The following is a 7,384-nucleotide window of genomic DNA, read 5'->3' on the forward strand; positions in this document are numbered from 1 at the left end:
ATTTCGTCCATAAAAATGAGGTTTAACTGTACTTAAAAAATCATTCCAACCTACTTCATAGAAATTTGTCATTACTACATTCTGACAAACAGATCATGTCACCAAGTATGCAGTCATCCCCTATGTTGCTGACGGAATGCAATCCATTTTTGATATTAGCCTCAATCATATAGCATAATTGCTTAAGACAATCTTCACTAGCCTGGTGTTCCCTAAATTATAGGCATGCAACTTCTTCCAGTCCACACTGGCCTTTCACAGGTGTGCTGGGGAGACACCCCAAAGAAAATCGGGTTTTTGATTAGGACAGCTTGTGGAAGTCTGTTTTTCCAAAATCATCTACAAGATTTATTATTTCCCCTATATTCTTCCCAGGACTAGATGCCCAACAGTGAACTTTCCATTAGAGTCACTCATTCACCATAATACAAACAAGAAATACAAAGAATACATTTCCTACAGCTGCAGAATAGCTTATTTCATTCTGTTTTTCAACATTTCTTACCGCCAATTTAATGGGGAGAGACCAATCAAATGTATCTAATGAAAAACGTTACATGATCACAAAGGTTCCGTGCAAAAGTCAAGATTCCGATGATCAACTTCAAAGTGCTACCTGGTTTGTGGCCTAGCTATCTCTGAGGTGCCTTACTTCAAATAGTATTTGCCTGCCCAAGGCATGCCTGTACAGACTGCTTGTTGAGAGTTCCCATTCCTTGCAAGGTGCTCTACTCCTATGGAATGTCCTCACACCAGATATAAGAATGGTATCCTCACTTTTAATATTCAGGAAGCTTCTAAAAATATGGCCTTAACATGCATTTGGAGACTGAGATGAGAATAAATAGAGGTATCTCATATGTGATGAATTTTTGTTGTTTGATGACATCTGGTACTATGGTTTGATGATTATATTATTATAATTGATTGCATTTATTTTGGATATATTGATAATTTTGGATAATTTTTGGATTATTGTATTATACATTTGTATGCTGTTGCTTACAGACTTAGACAAAAGTAATTAAAACAACATTAAACCACATAATAAATCATAAAGCACACATACAATATTTAATATGTTAGCATTAGGAAATAATAATTTGAATCATATCACACTGGATCCTATTCAGAATTACCAGTGGTTGCTAATGAAACTGACTCATTTGTAATAATATAATCATCAATATAATAATATAATCATCAATAATATAATATAATCATAATAATGTAATCATCAAACCATAGTATCAGATGTCATCAAACAACAAAAATTCATCACATACAGTGGGGCAAAAAAGTTTTTAGTCAACCACCAATTGTGCAAGTTCTCCCACTTAAAAAGATGAGAGAGGCCTGTAATTTTCATCATAGGTATACCTCAACTATGAGAGACAAAATGGGGGGAAAAATCCAGAAAATCACATTGTCTGATTTTTAAAGAATTTATTTGCAAATCATGGTGGAAAATAAGTATTTGGTCAATATCAAAAGTTCATCTCGATACTTTGTTATATATCCTTTGTTGGCAATGACAGAGGTCAAATGTTTTCTGTAAGTCTTCCCAAGGTTTTCACACACTGTTGCTGGTATTTTGGCCCATTCCTCCATGCAGATCTCCTCTAGAGCAGTGATGTTTTGGGGCTGTCGCTGGGCAACATGGACTTTCAACTCCCTCCAAAGGTTTTCCATGGGGTTGAGATCTGGAGACTGGCTAGGCCACTCCAGGACCTTGAAATGCTTCTTACGAAGCCACTCCTTCATTGCCCGGGCGGTGTGTTTGGGATCATTGTCATGCTGAAAGACCCAGCCACGTTTCATCTTCAATGCCCTTGCTGATGGAAGGAGGTGTTCACTCAAAATCTCACGATACATGGCCCCATTCATTCTTTCCTTTACACGGATCAGTCGTCCTGGTCCCTTTGCAGAAAAACAGCCCCAAAGCATGATGTTTCCACCCCCATGCTTCACAGTAGGTATGGTGTCCTTTGGATGCAACTCAGCATTCTCTCTCCTCCAAACACAACGAGTTGAGTTTAGACCAAAACGTTCTACTTTGTTTTCATCTGACCATATGACATTCTCTCAATCCTCTTCTGGATCATCCAAATGCTCTCTAGCAAACTTCAGACGGGCCCGGACATGTACTGGCTTAAGCAGGGGGACACGTCTGGCACTGCAGGATTTGAGTCCCTGGCGGCGTAGTGTGTTACTGATGGTAGCCTTTGTTACTTTGTTCCCAGCTCTCTGCAGGTCATTCACTAGGTCCCCCCGTGTGGTTCTGGGATTTTTGCTCACCATTCTTGTGATTATTTTGACCCCACGGGGTGAGATCCTGCGTGGAGCCCCAGATCGAGGGAGATTATCAGTGGTCTTATATGTCTTCCATTTTCTAATTATTGCTCCCACTGTTGATTTCTTCACACCAAGCTGCTTGCCTATTGCAGATCCAGTCTTCCCAGCCTGGTGCAGGTCTACAATTTTGTTTCTGGTGTCCTTCGACAGCTCTTTGGTCTTGGCCATAGTGGAGTTTGGAGTGTGACTGTTTGAGGTTGTGGACAGGTGTCTTTTATACTGATAACAAGGTCAAACAGGTGCCATTACTACAGGTAAAGAGTGGAAGACAGAGGAGCCTCTTAAAGAAGTAGTTACAGGTCTGTGAGAGCCAGACATCTTGCTTGTTTGTAGGTGACCAAATACTTATTTTCCACCATGATTTGCAAATAAATTCTTTAAAAATCAGACAATGTGATTTTCTGGATTTTTTTCCTCATTTTGTCTCTCATAGTTGAGGTATACCTATGATGAAAATTACAGGCCTCTCTCATCTTTTTAAGTGGGAGAACTTGCACAATTGGTGGCTGACTAAATACTATTTTGCCCCACTGTATGAGATACCTCTATTTATTCTCATCTCAGTCTCCAAATGCATGTTAAGAAGGCCATATTTTTAGAAGCTTCCTGAATATTAAAAGTGATATCACACTGGATCCTATTCAGAATTACCAGTGGTTGCTAATGAAACTGACTCATTTGTGTTGTATGTCTAAGAAGTACTGTATAATTCTAACAGTTCTACTAAGAACAGCTTCAACATGGTGACCTTCCAATGGGTTATCACTGCAATTTCCAAACTTCCCAGTCAGCAACTGGAGTGCATAGGTTATGAAAATGCAGTCTGGAGCACTGATTTCAGGAGAACTTTCCAAATAAAACTAGAAGGCTCTATTTGTCTCTTAGCAGACAAACTTTTTCAAATAAACCTGAATTCAATAGTTCTTGTAAGTGTTCTCTTTTCACAGACTGAAGGTGCTATTAGAGGAATCAGGAAATTCAAAACATAAGAATCTACTGAATTAAGACCAATGGGCACTTCCATTGCAGCAGGTAGTTTGTGCATCAGAAAATACAGTGTATTACCATATCCTAAGGTAATGCCAGTTTAACCAAACTCCTGTCATCCTCAGCCAGCGCAAGGGATTGCAATATAATACAACTGGGAGGCATGAAGTTGAAGAAGGCTAGAATCAGTTCTAATATATTATGACATTCTTACTGCATTACTTGCCATTTTATCATATAAATTCTGAAGTTTTTTTTTCAGAAATTTTTATTTGAACTGCTGAAAAAATCAGAACTTTTTACTTAGACATCAGGTTTGCTAAAATAACTTGCTAAAAACATGTTTTGACTGTAAGTTAAGTTCCACTGACTATACTAACCTTAGGTACTTCTGCAGACTTTCATGATAAATTTCTGAACTGCATTTCACAGCTCTCTCATTAGCAAATCAGAGGTAAGCTATTCTCCAAGTTTTATCAAACTGGCATAAAAGCCAGATGTTCCTGGAAGTCTTGCAAGTCTGCAGCCCCTCTCCTAAAGGGTGGAGCAGATTAGGAGCAAGGTGCACACTGGTTTCCATATTTACATTTCTAAGCTACTTTATCAGGAATTCTGGCAGCCAGGCAAGAACACCTGCAAATAGCCCAAAGGAATCGCCCCCTCCGGACAAAGTTGCCTAAAATGGCCTGTGCTGAAGGGACCACCCCCTTCTGCCTGCCCCTAAAATCCTCCCATAACTTTTTGGCCAGCACTGCTGCAACCACCGCTACTACCAAGTTGACTCAGACTGCGAGTCGCCTAAGTTCTTTGTAAGCAATCCGCGTTGTCAAGCTTCCTCCTACCGCTTCTATCCTTTCTCACTCTTTCTCTCCCCTCCTCCTTAGGATACAGTCATTCCTGAATCATCCAGGATCCTGTTTCAATAATCTCTGAGAGAGAGAGAGCGAAGAGAAAGAGAGATTTGTCTTCTTCCTCATTCTTTCTCCCAGCTTTATACGCTCTGTTCCTCCCCCCCCCCTTTGTCTTTCTCTGGAAAATAGCGCCCATCGGAAATATTCCCCCTCACGCCACTTCAATCCTAAGGAATCAAAGTACCGCCTCGTATTTCAGCTAGCAGGCAGAGAAGCCGTATCTCCTGAGTAAAGTCCACGATCCAATACGGAATAGTTCAGAATTACTAACTTCATGCGGAGGCGATCACCGGGAACAGGAAGAATAGTTGGTATTCTCTATATCGGGGTTTCTTAAACTGGAGGTAATTAAACAAGGGGTAATTTGGGCATATCCTGGGGATAATGGAGCAATTTGTAATTGCTTGTTCGTGAGCCCAGGATCCACTTTGGGGCTGCCCAGACGCTTGCGTAAAACAACAGATTTTTTTTTTTTTTTGAGAGGAGTAATGACATTATTCGAGATCGGGAAAAGGGGTAATTGGGTCAAACAGTTTAAGAACCACTGCTCTATATTCTCAGACATAGAGAATAATATACTTTTGAATGCATCATTTGCCCCAGGATCGACCCTCACTATACCCACCTAGGCTCCTCGCTCTAGCCTTCCCTACACCTGCCAGCTCCAGGCCTCCTCACGTGGACTGCAGAGCGCTTCGAACCTCGGGAGTGCGCATGTGTGCATATTTTCATTTCTCCTGGGCAAAAGGGTAAGGAAGGGGTGTTCCTGGAAAAGAAAGTCGCCCAGACCTGTCAAGCTCCCAAAGAGAAGTTATCTGAACGTCTTCTGATTTAGAAGCTCCACCTCCTAAAAACACAAGGGCTGGTAGCTTACTCAGTAGAGGGGAAAACCACTTTGCACCCGCTTACAGACCGTCTCCTTTTTATGGCATTACCACTTCCCATGTTCCGGGAATGATCCCTGGCAAATAACAAAAAAAAAAAACCCACGTTTAGGGTGAGCCCTGCTGCGTCCAGGCACATCTCCAAAAGCAGCAGCACCGCCGCCAAAAAAAATCCAGCCACTCATTTCCTCAACAGCCGCGCATCACTCACTCACCCAAATCAACAGCAGCGATCGCTCAAAATGAAATTCCGCTACCCTTAATAGTCAAATACTGAACTCACTAAACGACTCAGTGGCTGAGTGCGCAGGACACCTTAACCAGGTAACTCACCCCTACTTGGGGGGGTTGCATAAACGAACCAGGCGGGATGGGTTCGCATCATATACCAGGCTAGATAGGGGATTGGCTGGTTTGTGATCCGTGCGAGCACAATCGCTGTTTAATTTCTAGGGCTAAAATATTTTATGTATTTAATAGCGGGCCTGTCAAATGAGACATTAAGAATCAGCACTCCCTAACAAGTCACGCCCCCGATCTAGGCTCTACACTTTAACTAAATAAGCAGGAATGAAGTCAGCACATGCTCAGGGGCACTCCCCTTTCTATCATTACCTCATACGTGCCTGCCATCGAAAAGAGGTGACAGAGGTTAAACGGTGCATCGAGCCGCTCATTCCAAACCAACCCCCGACAGTTCTATAAAAAATAGCCGGTTTACCGAGGTGAGCTCCGGACTACAGCCCAGTCAGCCACGCCTACCCGGGAGACCCCTCTGCAGAACACAGGCGCGGGATCGGGCCGCGCAAAGCTCCAGAACAAGCGGCTGGTGCACTGCAGCGGTGGTTTTGCGCGTGGATCCGATCCCTTCCCTTCCCTTCCCGTAGTATGTGCAGCCGGCGGGGATCCTTTTGGGTACATACCTTCCGTGCTGAAAGCGACGGCGCAGCTGTGCAGCGGCCGGATCCTTCGCATCTGGCTTCCTCGCTCACTGTCCCACCAACGGCGCGGGCTGCGGGAGCCGCACGCTTCCCCTTTCCCTTCTGCAGCTGAACCACCTGGAGGAAGGACGCCGAGACGCCTCCGGCGCCGCCTGCGAGGGAGCCTCTCACACTGGCTGTGACAGGGCTCGGGCGAGCTCCTCTCCCGCTCTTGTGGCGGCTCCCAGCGGCTCCCAGCTCTTGCGGCGGCTCCAAAGGCTTTGTGCCCCTCCCTTCCCGCGCGGTCCTCCTGACCTGCTTGTGACTCACCAGAGCACGAGTGGGGTCGAGTGTGTGTGTGTGAGTGTGTCGGGTGCGGGAACGCTGGCAAAGGGCGATGCGTCTCTCCTCTCCGTTCGTCGGGGCCAACTACAACAGACAGAGAATCCACTCTCCCCCTTCCCCCTTCGTCGCCAAAAGCGACGGAGGCGCCAAGGGTCGCTTCCCGTTCCCGCCAATTTTGCCCCACTTTTCCCCTTCTCTTCCCACGCACGCAGCCGGCTTCAGGTGATTTCCTCCTCCTGCCGGGGAAGGAAGCGGCTTTGGAGGCAGCGCGGGAGCCAGAACGCCCGGCTGAGTGGAAGAAGAAAAGCTTACACTTTCCCAGGAGTTACAGAGCGCAGAGACAAAAGCGCAGGAGGAAAAGAGCTTCGTTCAGCTATTGTTAGCCAACCTTCCATTGTCCTGAGGGAGGCGGCCGGCGACGAAGTACACGGATTACTAAGCAACTGAAAGAAATGCTTCTCCACTCAAGTGACAAATTTCTTAAGGCAGAGGGAAGGCGTTTTCCCATTAGGAAGTTGGGTTTAACTCCTCTTTGTGTGGCTGTGTGGATACCTGTAGAGAAGATTGGGCCAACAAGACTTAAAGTTGACATCACTTCTCTCTTCTGTGACTTAAAAGGGCTAGGCTCCCCCTGTTGTGTGTATGGCAACTAAGGTTTTTTGGGGGGGGGGGGGGGCTTAAAGACTAGCCAGGATATTATGGCACAGGCTTTCATGGGGGAACGCTTCATTCAAAACGATGGTTCCTTACAACCATTCCAGACTTCTGCAATGCCCTCCTAGGGCATTGGACTTAAATCCCCATAATCTCTTGTCATGGTGGCCTTTTGCTGACTCAAGTTTATGGCCACTGAATTCCAGTATATTTGGATAGCAGCACACTGGGAAAGGCTGCTGTAGTTCATGAAAACTGGTGGCACAATATATCCATTCAAAATGCCATCATGCTCTCTGTGTCATATTTCTGCAGTGGTACTGTAAAC

At 44.8% G+C, this 7,384-nt stretch overlaps 1 protein-coding gene across 2 annotated transcripts in view; it reads right to left on the reverse strand.

Moving 5' to 3' along the window:
- The window catches only part of MET (MET proto-oncogene, receptor tyrosine kinase), a 104,670-nt gene extending 98,325 nt beyond the window's left edge, over positions 1–6,345 (reverse strand). The window contains exons 1-2 of one of the 2 annotated variants that reach the window (XM_025169081.2): positions 6,061–6,192; positions 4,879–5,019 (exon numbers count right to left, since the gene is read on the reverse strand). The gene's annotated coding sequence lies outside the window, so the exon portion shown is untranslated. Of the gene's footprint in view, positions 1–4,878; positions 5,020–6,060 lie in introns of both variants that reach the window. The other variant, XM_007432060.4, reaches the window with a different exon arrangement.
- Between the last annotated feature and the right edge of the window lie 1,039 nt (positions 6,346–7,384).

Source organism: Python bivittatus, unplaced genomic scaffold (genome assembly GCF_059951505.1).
Source record: "Python bivittatus isolate LINGU-HERP-01145 unplaced genomic scaffold, Pbiv_v1 ctg000330_np1212, whole genome shotgun sequence".
NCBI lineage: Eukaryota > Metazoa > Chordata > Lepidosauria > Squamata > Pythonidae > Python > Python bivittatus.